The sequence below is a fragment of the Abramis brama genome, assembly GCF_963993115.1.
Source record: "Abramis brama genome assembly, chromosome: 1".
Lineage (NCBI taxonomy): Eukaryota > Metazoa > Chordata > Actinopteri > Cypriniformes > Leuciscidae > Abramis > Abramis brama.
Genome location: NC_139963.1, coordinates 3967093 through 3982332, shown reverse-complemented (window position 1 = coordinate 3982332; position 15240 = coordinate 3967093).

The window sequence follows — 15240 nt, the reverse complement described above, 5'->3', positions numbered from 1 at the left end:
CCTGTAATCCACTGACCTAGATCCTTGGACGTACCAGTGTCTACATAGAAATCAAACACAATTAGTTCGTCCAAAAACAAAACAAATAAACTCTAGGAGAAACTCCAGCCTGAAGGGATAGTTCACACAAAAATGACTAAAAAACAATACTGTTTTACAAAGTATTAATTAATGTTAAGTATTCACTTGTTACAACTAGGGCTGTTAAACGATTAATCGCATCCAAAATAAAAGTTTGTGTTTACATAATAAATGTGGGTGTACTGTGTATAATTATTTTGTATATATAAATACACACACGTTCATGTATATATTCAAGAAAAAAGTGTTATTTATATATAAAATATTTATAATTTATATATAATATGAATGATATATAAATCTATATACAGTATATACATGCAAATATTTCTTAAATGTATACAAGCATGTGTGTATTTAAATAATTAAAATAATTATACACGTACTATAATAAATAGTACACACACATTTATTATGTAAACACAAACTTTTATTTTGGATGCGATTAATCACGATTAATCGTTTAACAGCCCTAGTTACAACCTTTGCCTTAAAGAGATAGTTCACACAAAAATGAAAGTTCTTTCATCATTTACTCACCCCCAAATTGTTCTAAACCTGTGTGAATTTGGGGGTAGGTAAATGATGAAAGAATTTTCATTTTTGTGTGATCTCTTTAAGGCAAAGGTCGTAACAAGTAAATACGGTAACACTTTATTTTGATGGTCCCTTTTGAACGTGCTGTTGACTATAAGTAACTTTTTAACTATACGTCAACTAACTTTCATTCGAGTATAAGTAGACTGTCTGCTTAATATCTGCAAACACTTTATTGTGATGGTCCTCCAACAGACACTCTACTGACTATAAGTAATTTTGCAACTACATGTCAACTTATTCTAACCCTAACCCTACCAGTCTACTAATACTCTACTAACACTCTAATGAGAGTTAATAGACATTTAGGTGCGACGCTACTTAGTCAACAGAATGTGTTACAGGTGTCACGTGTGGTTGAAGCAGATGAGGGAGTAGGATCCATTTGCAGTATTTCTTTATTACACAAACTCAGACTACACAAACATAAACTCAAGACTCAGGAAACAAGGCGCAGGAACAGAACAACCAGCAAACAAACATTAAGGATTGACAAAGACTGAACTAGACACACAGGCTTAAATACAAGGGCAAACAAGCTAAACAAGATAACAAGGGGGTGTGGTTAATAGGAAGCACCTGGGAAGACTAATAAACATAACTGGGAGCTGCTAAACATGAAACAAGACAGAAACACAGACTAGACTTATGACATAACCCCCCCCTTAAGGAGCGGATTCCAGACGCTTCTCAGAATATAGTCCAGGGTGGTGGTGAAATGGAGCCATTCTTGGGGGAGGTGGGAGGGCCAGGTCAATGGAGCAAACTGTGTGGTCGACCAGGATGGAGACGACCAGGGTGGAGCAGGCGACCGGGACGGGGCAGGCCCTTCAGGTGGCCATGGCGGAGACGACCAGAGCGGAGACGATCCTTCGGATGGCCATGGTGGAGACGACCCTTTGGGCGGCCATGGCACAGGAACAGACACCGGCTCAGAAACAGGAACAGACACCGGCTCAGAAACAGGAACAGACACCGGCTCGGTGGCGGCCATCTTGTCCGGAAACACAGGTTCAGTGGCAGCCATCTTGTCCGGAGACACAGGCTCGGCGGCGGCCATCTTGTCCGGAGACACAGGCTCGGCGGCGGCCATCTTGTCCGGAGACACAGGCTCAGCAGACGTGACATGAACAGGAACAGACACAGGCTCGGTGGCGGCCATCTTGTCCAGAAACACAGGTTCAGCGGCAGCCATCTTGTCCGGAGACACAGGCTCGGCGGCGGCCATCTTGTCCGGAGACACAGACTCGGCGGCGGCCATCTTGTCCGGAGACACAGGCTCGGCAGACTTGACATGAACAGGAACAGACACAGGCTCGGCGGCGGCCATCTTGTCTGGAACCACAGGCTCAGCGGCGGCCATCTCATCCGGCGATACAGGCTCGGCGGCGGCCATCTCGTCCAGAGACACAGGCTCGGCGGCGGCCATCTCGTCCGGAGACACAGGCTCGGCAGACGTGATGTGAACAGGAACAAACACCGGCTCAGGAACAGACTTGGTGTCGCCCTCCGCAGCGGCCTCAGGGACAGCTTCCTCCTCCGCAGCGGCCTCAGGGACAGCTTCCTCCTCCGCAGCGGCCTCAGGGACAGCTTCCTCCTCCGCAGCGGCCTCAGGGACAGCTTCCTCCTCCGCAGCGGCCTCAGGGACAGTTTCCACCGCAGCGGCATCAGGGACAGCTTCCTCCGCAGCAGCGGCCTCAGGGACAGCTTCCTCCGCCTCAGGGACAGCTTCCACCGTAGCGGCCTCCGGCGTGGCAGGCATGACATGGAGAATCTCAGAAAAATTTGTCTCAGTGGGAAAAGATTCTGCACTGGCAGTTATGACGGGGTGGACCCAATGAGGCTCTGGCCTGACTGTGCTGGCGTGTGGTGTGAGTATTGGAGTTGCCAACATCTTGATGGGCATGACATGAACTGGGACAGGTTTCGGGAATATTGTGAGTTCGCGAGGTTCCTCCTGTGCAAAGCCCACAGTAAATGGTGAACCACTCAATAAAAGGGCAAAGCCAATATATTGCGCTAGCGTGTATTGCGGGGTATCATCAGGCATGAGGAAATAAAGAAACCTATTAATTCCTATTAAGTCCTTAAAGTTCACCCCATGGCAAAACTCACAAAACTCCCGCACATATTCCTCCATCGGGCGATCATCCTGGCGGAAGCGACATTCTGCTGGATCCATGTTGTGGTCAATCCTTCTATCACGTGTGGTTGAAGCAGATGAGGGAGTAGGATCCATTTGCAGTATTTCTTTATTACACAAACTCAGACTACACAAACGTAAACTCAGACTCAGGAAACAAGGCGCAGGAACAGAACAACCAGCAAACAAACATTAAGGATTGACAAAGACTGAACTAGACACACAGGCTTAAATACAAGGGCAAACAAGCTAAACAAGATAACAAGGGGGTGTGGTTAATAGGAAGCACCTGGGAAGACTAATAAACATAACTGGGAGCTGCTAAACATGAAACAAGACAGAAACACAGACTAGACTTATGACAAAAGGGACCATCAAAATAAAGTGAAATTGATGAATGCATTGAAAGAAAACATTTAGTACATCGATTGATGTTATTATGTTTTACTGTTATGTTTTAAACCCAATACATATAAAAATACATAAAATTGCATCAATGGCCCTATTCAGAAAGCTGTAAATAATGCAGTATTTGTAATATATTAAAGAATGAGTACCTGTTCATCCAGCTTGTACAAGAGAGTCTTCATTTCTTCGCCAAATACATCTGTTCTCTTTCTGTACAGCTTCAGGAGAGGTGTTGTGTATTTTTCAAGGGATATGTAGAACTTCCCCAGGAGGTCGACGTTACTGATACGAAAAAAAAACTCCTTGCAGATCTATAAATAATTAAAAATAATAATAATAAAAACAACATTAATAGTAAATCACCAGTAAGTGTTGCTACTATAACTAAAATATTCAAAATGTCTAATAGTAATCATAATTAAAATAATAGCAATTCATATTGACTAAAATAAGAATCCTGAAGAACACAGGTAACAACATTTGTTATTAAATGGTTTACCTCATCCTTTAGAAAAAGTGCAGGCCATCTCTCTCTGACCTCATCAACTAGTGGCTGAATCTCTACAACTTCTTTGTGGCGAAGAGAAAATGTTTCTTGCGTTTTCAGTTGAATGAGCGCTGAATCACCTTTTTTTTTTTTTTTTATTGACCATACCAAGTCTCACCTCCTCAAGCGAATCATCTGTCTGGCCCTCAGGATGGTCCGGTAAAGAGTTCACCTCTGCTCTTTTAGGCTTTTTAATGGTGGCTGTCATACCCTCATGTGATTTACTTTTAGTGTTAACACTAACTTCTGAACAACCAGTCTCTCTCAATTTAGCTTGATAATTGCCAAGCTTAAACTTTATACTCATAATCCATCCATCCCAACATGTGCGTTTGCCAGGTTCTGCAAGGCAAGGATGTTTTTGTACTAGAGCAGAGGCAACTGACTGGACCTCATAGGCATCGGGGTAGGCTTTAATTTCAAAAATTGCCTGCACAATCTTGTCCAGAATCTCACACTTCATGTCCCTTGGGACACTCAGAGGCTTCTTTGTCTGCTGGTATATCTCATTGGCTTTACGCAGCCTGAGTTCCACATCCAGAGAAAAAGCAGGTATGTTAAAAGTAGAGGGCCACTGTTCAACACTTCTAAGATTTCTTGCACAGATGATTCAGGGATTTGGACATCACTTTGACAACTTGTCATGCTTGCTGTATCAAGCGAGGACACTGAACTTGCATCTGTTATGTCCAGCGGAGGAGATGCTTCTTTCCACAGAACCTTTAAGGTTGCCTTTGCTGCTGGCAATTCTTTGATGTCATTCAAGTTACAAAGTTCATTGTTAAAGTCCGGGTCTTCAAATTGTAGTGAGAATCCAGATTTCAGCTGCAATGTCTCGCTAAGGAAAGACTTCAAATGGTCCACAGACTCAGGCCTTTCAGGCAGCTCTACCCTCCTGATGTTGGTAGGGGAAATGTGAACCCGCAGCAACATGCTCTCTATAGAAAGCAGAACCTAGAGTCAAAAGCAGTCATCATTAATTCACTGGGACACTTTTTTATCCCATTCTTAACAGCAATGGTGGGAACCTAAGTGAATATATATTTTAGTGTGTAGAATATGTCTGATCAAGAATACAGACACAGCTGTCAACTCTCCTAGTCACAAGCACTTTCATACCAACTTTGTATGCTGTCAATGGATGGAAGTCATTCAGCATGTCATGATCAAGAACATGAATGTCACTAAAACTGTTTTCCTTTATCTCAAAGGACCTGAAGTGTTCAAGATACCAGGCGGACAGTTTTTTACAAAGGAATGACACATCTTTGGGGGACACTACACAGTTCAGTATTTTAAAAAATTCTGGCAAGCCACTACATTGTCCTGCTGAGATAATCATGCCAGCTGAATATCAAACTCCATGCAAATGAATAGTGGAGGAGAGAGACACTTGGCTTGTGTTTGGATACCTTCTCTCAATTGCTGACATAACTGGGGCTTCAAGAGAAGCAAGTGTGAACACCTTTACTTTCTCCACATGTAGTGATTGTTTGAAAAAGTCTTCACCATCAAGATAATACGCCATCATTTGTTGATGCTTCATGGAAAGTGTCAGTAGAACATTCTTAAAGTTCTGAGTGTCATGGACTACTTTTTTAAAGTAACTGTGCTTCGCCTCGAAGCGCATTGTCCATAGTGACACTAGTGGGTCCAAAACAACGAATCAAATGAGGGTAATGGTTAATGAAATTATGTTTTGGAAGTAGAGAAAAGTTGGCAAAGGTTTCAGTCAGCAAGTTTTGGTGGTCTTTGATTTTGCTCTCTAAGTAACAAAGAGACTCCTCTGAACATTTTGATGATAGAACTAACTCAACAATGACCTTCAGGTCCATTAGAATCTCCCAAGATGCTTCATTTTCAGGAATTTTGTGACCGATCATAAGAGGTAGCAAACGTAAAAGTGTCCAGTTCTCGTGCGCATTACCACCTATTGTACCTTTGGTGAAACTTGACTTGGTTAAGACCTTTGGCTTGTTAACCCTGTCTGAATCTTTGTACGGGAAGGACTTAATGCAGTGATTGAGCTCATCAAATGAAATGTTTCTTTTTGAAATTAAATCTTTCAGGCACAAAGACAATTCTACAGGTACAACGCCTTCCAAAAATCATGTAATGCATCAGGAGGGAAACCAGTGACAGGATGAAAGAAAGACAAGTGCTTGCTTAGCACACATTCCCTCTTCACACCGTTGACATTTTGCAAACTTCCATCTGTCTGCACTTCCTGGACAAAAGAATTGTGTTCTTCTACAGTTCTTAGTTTGAAATCACTGATCTCAACCTGACCAGACTTGACTTCATGCTTACTGATCAAACAAAATCTGCACAGTTTGTCAGAATTGAAGCTTTCTTGAAAGCCTGCCAAGCTATGAGCTCCTAAATTATCAGCACATACGCAAAAGACTGTCCACTTTACATACTGATTCAGAGCAGGCACAAAGACACCTGTTTGCTCCAAACACTTCACATCTTTCATCAGTGGATCAAGAAATGTCTCATATCCAAAGAAGCGCACATCATCACTCTTACCAAGGACCGCAAGCTGAATTGAGTAAAGACAAGAGCGGAATTGGGAAGGCAAGTTTAGAACCACCCAATAAATGGCAACAATCTTAAGGATTTTTCTCAAAGTGCCCAAGGGATTGCACACTTCAAATGCATCAACATACAGTCCCAAAGATATTGCAAGGTCTTTGTCACCTAGAAGTCGATTCTCTTTAAAGTAAGCACCATCTTGAAAAGACTCAAAATGTCCAGGAGTAGACTCTCCACTGAACACAATCTTATCCAACAGATCTTTATGACCTAGTAAGAGTTCCAGAACATGATATAAAGACACATAAACAAATTGATTTTTGTGTGTCCTGTCATAGAGATACTCTGTTGGCTCAATTACAGAGAAGTGTTATTTGAAATACACATTCCTTCTATGGTCTGTGGATAAACTGCCTTTTTCTGAAGTAGTCAGCAGAAGAGCACTGAAAAATAGCTCAAAAATAGCACTGTTAATTTCCTGGAGGATAGAATTATCTACATCAATTTTTCGTTTGACCAAAATATTTCTGATGCTTTCAACAGCAAGAGACTTGGAAAAGTGCAATATATCATGAATTTCCTCAACTATGTTATGTATGGCACTCTTGGATATATGCAAGACTGTTTGCATTGTCAAAAATACAGAAGCCAGTTTATGTTCAAGAGTTTCAATATCCACACTTTCACAACCAGAGTCAGTAGACTCTTGAACAACCTGTGAGGACTGCCCAGCATCATGGTCATCATTATCATCAAAGTTCAGTGTTGTATCAGTGTTAATGTTCTCAGTTTCAGTTATGACAGAGTTTCTTTAATCTTTTGTTGTGTAAGTTTTGTGTTTCCTTGTCCTGTGAGAGGCAAAATTGGAAAGCCTGTTGGTTTTATACTCACAGCCAGAAAAAGGACACTGTACAGTTTCATGCCTTTTTAGATGTCCATTAAGATGTTTAAAAAATATGGTTTCACTGCAAACATTTTCAAATTCACACAGATCACATTTAAATGTTAGGCTGACTTGCCTAATAGTTCTGCGGGTGTGGCAGCGTGACAATTGCGATTTTAAAGCACTTTGTGTCCGGAATGAGCAGACACAATCTGAATATAGGCAGGCCAATTTGTTCCTTTATGACCTTGTCCATGACGAAGCCTGTAATGCTTTACCATGACTTATGGGTCAGAATTAGAAAATTTACAATATCTGCACTGCATTACCTCCTATGGACTAATTCGCTGTGAAAACATTTTTTTCAACAGTTTAGGCCATTTTTATACTGATATTTTTTTTAATCAAAAGTGCAGAAAATCAGTAACATGCTACTACTACATTTTATGCATACCTCGCTATTTTTTTTTCCATCAAATGATTAACATAAAATCCCTTTTTCCATTGGCAAACTTCTCTCAAAAACTTGAATAGACGTGCACAGTGCTCATTTTCTTTTAAAGCAATTGCAGGAAGATGTCTAGATGGTCAATATTTTTGTCTATACATATGAGCAAATGTCGCATTTAATACTCATTACATTATTTTTCACAATTTCTCCATTATTAAAACGATTGAAACATTTCCCGTGTGCGAAATCAGTAACAAACACTGCTAAATTAGAGTAACGTTAGGCCGTCTGTTTGGGAACAGTTCAACATACATTACATGACAAATAACATATAGTCGATTATAAAAATGATTAATACACACCGGTTATTTTAAAGAAAAGCTGGATTGATCAGACACGACACCACTCCTTCACATCCTTCAGCATCGAAAAGGACCCAAAAGTGCGCGAAATCAGAAACACACTGTGAAATGAAATTAGGTCGTCAGTTTGTGAAGAGCACAATATTCGTTAAATATTTCAAATAACATACAGTCGAATATAAAAATTATTAATACACACCAGTTATTTTGAAGAAAAGCAGGATTGAACAGGCACGACACCACTCCTTCACATCAGGAGTGATTACGTCACACCATCAGTTTGTAAAGAGCACAATACATCTATATGACAAATAACATAGGCGATTATGATTAATACATACTAGTTATTGTGCAGGAAAAATTGGATTTATTAGGACGCTGTCATCCGCTTCTCACCAGCATCAACTTCTGGAAACCACTGTCGTCGTCGTCGTCTTCTCAACTGCATCAACTTTTTGAAACTCCGTGTTGAAGTAGCTTATGTCTCAAACTGCGCATGCGTTCAATGTTCAAACTGCGCACACGCTAACGAGAATCATGAGATTCAATGAAAACGGAAACTTCTTAGTAAGATCAACAAAACATTGCACGTTTTTAACATTCAAGAAACCAATTTGTTGAATGAACTTAGTATCATGCATGAACACTTCCAATCAAAATATCTTAGTATATTTCACAGTATATTTCAATTTACTGTTTTATGTTTATTTGGAGGACGTTTTGTAAGTTGTCTTTTTTACAGTGAGTATGTTGCAGGCCTCAAATTCAAAATGAGTTAATATTAGCTAAAAAACATTTTTCAGTTTGAAGATTAAATGTCTTGTCTTTGTAGAGTATTCAATTTAATATAGGTTGAAAATGATTTGCAAATCGTTGTATTATATTTTTATTTTCGTTTTACAGTTGACCCAGCTTCATTGGAATTGGGGTTTGTAAAACCCATTGAATCAGATTGACAGAATCTTCATACTTAGTAAATCATTCTGTGAGACCCTGTGCCCTGTGAATTGAAGCATTATCAGTCTGGAAGACACATCTCCAATCAATATTTAAATTATAGGATAAAGGTAATATGTGTAGGAGGAACTACATTCATTGTTTTTCCCCTCATCTTCCAGGCTTTTCCTTCAATTGGTCACCTGTTTGTACATCTTGTAGTCTAACTCTTGGTAGAGCGAAGAAGTGACCGCATATGGTTAAACAATTTCCATGTATTTCAATGAGTGCCCTGCAAAAGATTACAATCTATATCTTTCCATTTGTAATGTGACATTATATATTTGTTATTGGAATAAAGGTATTTAGACCAGTATTCATTGTAATAACATCTCTTCACAGATACATTTCCTTAATCTCAACAGATATGTCTGCAAACAATAAAAAGAAGCAGAAGAATTCTGCAGCCTCAGACATGTCTACAAGGAAGAAACCGAGGGGGGAAAAATCACCCAAAGGTTATTAAACTTTCCTAGATTTACATTTCACCATTTCAAATCAGACTTCAAATACAGTGATTCTTTTGCCTTTGGCCAGATATACTTAAGTCATAAATATATCATGTGTTGCCTGTAAAAATCATTTTTGAATACATTGATGAAGATGTATGAGGTCAAACTCATGTACTTTTTGCTCTTTCAGAATGTAACCATGGGATCCTAGAAGGGGAACCTTACTACCCAGTGAAGAGGGTGATCCGCAGCAAAATGCAGAAGGTTAGCTTTACAATAATTATAAGTCTTAGATTGTACTCAGTGGAATTGCAGCACCCCAACTGGAAACCCCTTAACCCCCAAACTTTGATGTTTTTTCAGGGGATCCAAATGAAGTTGGTGGAATGGGAGCCCTTTTCACTCTGGTATGTACAATTGATCATAGTTTTGATTGGAATAGCCTAATTCTTAGTACTTCCAAACTTAAAGTAATAGCCTTGGCTTGTATTTGTGGGCGGCTGTGGCTCAGTGTGTCGAAGTGTCCTTGGGCAAGACACTGAATCCACACTTTCCCCCCAGTGTGTCATTGGGTGTGTGAATACGTGGGAATCTACTCTCCAAAGCCTGTCTGCAAACAGTGCTGTATGAATGTGTGTGTAAAAGGGTGGTAGTGATGAACATTGTAAAAGTGCTTTGAGTGATCCCAGAAAGTATAAAAGCGCTATATAAGTGCAAGACCATTTAACATCCATAATTGCTTCAGCCACTTAACTGTACGGGTTGTATTTGGGATAGCCATCTATATGTGGCTTGCCTTTAATTTATTTTGTGCAAAGCTCTTGCTCAAATCTAAATGAATTATAATTTGGTGCATGTGGGTACCATGGGATTAACTGGATGGATTAATTGTTTAGAATCAAAACTAAATAATGATATGTCGCATGGCTGCCTAAAGTTCAAACATACACGTTAAGCAGCGCAAGGGAACGGAGATCTACTATGCAAAGCAACTAACTGAGACTGAGTTTCACTTATCAAAATGTGCTATCACATCAGACCCGTAAGAGGGCGGACAATTTTTGGCACTGAGCTTTTAGTTCAAGTTTTACAGTGTTTGTGTATTTTATCAGTTATGTGGTGCTTAAGGCAGATACACCTGACTGCCATAATGGAGAGACATATGTTGGACATAATCACCAATTTATTCTGAGCAAGGATTTCCTTTTTCTTTACATTTGACATAATCAAATGTTGACATTTAGCATCCCAATGTCAACATTTGATTAGATGTTGACATTGGGATGCTAAAGTAACACACAAGGCATTTACAAAAGTCCAAAGACTTAGGAGGTCTTTCATGACCAAATTTTCAAGACTATTATTGTGCAGCAAATTGCAGAGGTCTTTTACAATGGATACCTTCAGAGCAGAGGTGATTTCAAATAAATGACTACACCGTAGGTAATGCATATTCAAACCTTAACCAAAATATTACCATAGGCAGGTAATTGACTGTTATCAGGTTACTGTAAGTTTATAAACCTACTGAATGAAGGGGTGGCTTGCTGTTCCTCATTGCCCTTAACCTTGTCATGTTTGTTTTGAATTTAATTCATGGCTGATGTAAAGACCTAAATTAATAACAATCTCTTTTTATTACAGTGGGAAAACTTGGCCGCCACAGTGGGTGACGGAGGAGAACACCAAGAATTAAGGAAATGTTCAATCCCATTGTTTTGTTCCATAAGCTATGTTTATGTTGTTATACAGTATATAAAAAAAAAAAAATCAAAAGCCTGAAAGACTATCACTTTGTAGCAAACCAGAGAACACATGCTGTGATTGCAAAAGCTTGACAGATCATCTCTCTCTTTCACACATAGATAGATAGATAGATAGATAGATAGATAGATAGATAGATAGATAGATAGATATTGCATATTTCCAATAATATAAATACAATTAATTTACCTCCATGCAGAGAAAATTTTTATCATACACTAGAAATAAGTTATTACTAAGACCAGACACGTGGTGGCAGCACTGAGTATGTCATAAGAAAGGTCATCAGTGGAACACTGCCTGGCTATTTATTGAAATATTGTGATCGAAGAGTAATACCACAAATAACACGCCAGTCCATATTCTTGGACTAACAATGATTCCAACAAGCAAGCTAAAAGGACTTCTTCTTCTTCTTCGTGGGGCCATGATGCGTCAAAACCCATCAATGAGATCGCACCACACAGGAAGTTAAATGCACAGAGGATCCAGTAGATTTCAAAATTAAACACAGCGGACCGATTGTAACTCGTCACTTTGTCAACATTAGTTTCTCCCGCTGCCACGGAATAATGTGTTGATCAGCAAATCAACCTCAGACGCAACGCGTGTAGTGGGCAGGGGTTTGATCCGTCAGATGGGAGAGGGAGAGTCTTATGTGGAATCTGGGGCCACAGCTATGCTAGGCGATAGCAGCGTCCATAGCAACCAAAACGTTTCAGTTTCACATTATTCTGGCAAGATCTGAAAAATCTTCGCAACAACGAGTGATTATGTACATTCACTAAGTGAATATTATGAAAATAAAATATATATTTCTCGTTAGAAATGTAATCAAAACTTAATTTATGCAGAAACTAACTCAAAATATAGATTTTTTTCACTAAAAATGAAAGAAATGTCCACCATGTTTTTTGTTCTCACGGCCGGAATCTTGAAAGTCACGTGACTTGGACGTAAAACAATAGGCAAAAAAAATGTAACAGTCACACAATTCAAGGGCCATTATTGTAACCCCTCAACATCCAAACAAACATCCATTTCTAAACAGACATGCGTGTTTATTTGAGCACTTCCGTCAATGAAACATCACACTAAAGCCTGTCAAGCATTGAAATAAATATCAGTAAATAATATTAACTTAAATAATATAATAAAGTTAAATATTTAAAAAACAAACATTTTTTTGATATTTCCACACAAAGACGCATGATAAGCCTTCCACTCTGCGCTTTGAGGGGGATGTGGGACACGAGCAGGAACGAGACCATCTCTTCTCTAGCGAATTCGATCTTCCAAAGGCAAGACATTTAGGCTATGTTTGATTTTGCGCTGCCAGAGAAAGCGAAACTAAAATTTTTACAAAAAACTTAACGCGCCTTACCAAGTATAATAACAAGCACAAAGTGTTAAAAGATATTTGATGTGCAGGTAAAAAGGTAGGCTGTCCTACAGCGGGTTTTCTACTTTACCACAGTAAAGAATGCGAATATAACAGGCCTAACTAAAAGCGAACTAAAGGAAGAAACGTTTATAATCCCCTGCGAAAATGGGTGAGACATGAGTGGAGATTTGGGAAAAGAAACAAGAGATTCCATGTCCAGTGGAATAACTAATGGAATATTGTTAAATTGGCTGATAATCGGGTGACCAGATCGCAAGAATACAAAGCCGACAAAGCTTAAATGATGGGCTCACGCTCAACTCTCTCATTCATCAGAAATCCAAACGTTTCCATGGCAGCGATGTAACGTTTAATTGCTGACCTATTATTTATTTTGTAAACAAAGCTTTCTGCTTCACTCCTGTCATAATATTCATGTAAAACAGCATTCACATACAAATAAATGTGTTTAGGTGGACCAGCGCCGGTGCTACTCCCGCAGGTTCCAACCGCGGTGGTGCGGTAATCAAGTTTACCGTTAAATATGTAATCATATACATATATAAAATAATCGATCATCAACATTAAACAGCATTTAAATTAAAACTACCTAATGTTACTGAATGACATGTCGACCCGAATGGACTCGATAGTCTGTGTTTTGATCATCGCTCTGAATCTGGTTTGAATCTGAATCTGAAACTTTGCTCAAAAGTTTTGATAAAAAAGAATGCATTAAGCTAGAATAAAACTTTTTTTTTTTTTTAACTATTATTATTATTTTTTAAAGCAGAGGGTCCTGTTCTTTCTTTTGATATATTGCATGTTCAGATACTCAAACAAACAAATATTCTGGGGGCCATGACATTTTTGTGAAAATGATCAAAAACGCTGGCGGGGAAAGAGTTAACTTTTTTTTTTTTTTTTTTTTTTTTTGTATTGTTGTATTTTGCATGTGAATTAGGTTTTGTAAAAAATAATGATAATTTGGGTTTCCTTGTTAATGTTGTCAAATGACTGTCTTGCCACATTCTCCACTGTAGTGCGCATGTAGATGAAGAGAGAAACACAGAAGACCAGTGTCAGAGATACTGTGAATATGAAATGGATTCTGATTTTACTGTAAGACAAATTTGGGTTAGCCTACTGAACTTATCGTGTCAATTTACTGTTGTCACGTGACCCATGATGTCTTCATTAAATGTCCTGCACATTGTGAACAATGTAAATTAAATGCCTTAGTTTCAACGCTCCAGTTAAGTCTTTAAAGCTCAAGTTCAAGCAAACAGCAACCATGATGTTTTCTTCCACATTTAATATTGTGGTACAGAAGCTTAAACAGGGGCATGTAGATGGAAAAGGTCACACACAGAAATAACAGAGAAGATTAATATCCAGTGATTATACAGTGATTTTGCAGGGGAAAAAATTTATTGGTTTACTGAACTTACCGTGTTTATTATGTTGTCAGATGAGCCGTCATGCCACATTTCCCAGTCACAGCTCAAACAGTGGCACGCCGATGGAGAGAGTCACACACAACACGGAGCAGAGAAAACAGTATTGGAGTGATATTTCAGAAATAAATTAATGTGTATTGTGATTTTCAACAGAAGTGAATCATTTTATTTCTAAACAGACAGACAAAATACCGTGTTCATCCTAGCAGCACATCAAATCTACATCTAAAACAAGTCTACAACACTACCTCAGCGCATGACGTCAGAGAAGTAAAAGTAGAGCGCTTAGGTATGAATAAAGGAATATAACTGCAGCTCAATGTGTCTATGATGACATGTTTTCAATGTCACATGGGTTATAAGTAGAATATACATTAGTACAAAATATAGGTACATAACAGGGTTATCTATCTATTTATCTGTATTGTAATGCTACATTTATGCATTACATTAGAATTTATGCAGTTAATGCATTCCCGATCTATCTGTCTAATTTACTCCAGCCCTATAATCCTCACGAAGATCAACACTTACACTAAACTCCAAGAACTGGCTTAAAGTGTCGGGGTGATCGAGCTTTTTCTGTGTCTGGTCCCTCTTTATAACCACAGTAGGGCTGCTTCTACCTGATCTGCACTCAAATCCAGGCTTAAAACATATCTCTGTAGATAGACAGACAGACAGACAGACAGATAGATAGATAGACAGACAGATAGATAGATAGACAGAAAGAAAGACAGACAGATATATAGATAGATAGATAGACAGACAGACAGACAGACAGACAGACAGATAGATAGATAGATAGATAGACAAACAGAAAGAGACAAAGACAGATAGATAGATACACAGATATATAGACAGATGATAGACAGAAAGACAGACAGACAGATAGACAAAGACAGATAGACAGAAATACAGATAGATAGATGATAGACAAAGACAGACAGACAGACAGACAGATTGATAGATAGATACAGATAGATAGACAGAAAGACAGACAGATAGATAGATAGATAGATAGATAGATAGATAGATAGATAGATAGATAGATAGATAGATAGACCTGCACAATGTTAATTAAAAACCTCTCAATGTTAATTTTTTTATATCTAACATTCAGTTTATGGAATAAAAATATGGATTATTGAATTCACGGTGTTAATGTGGTGTT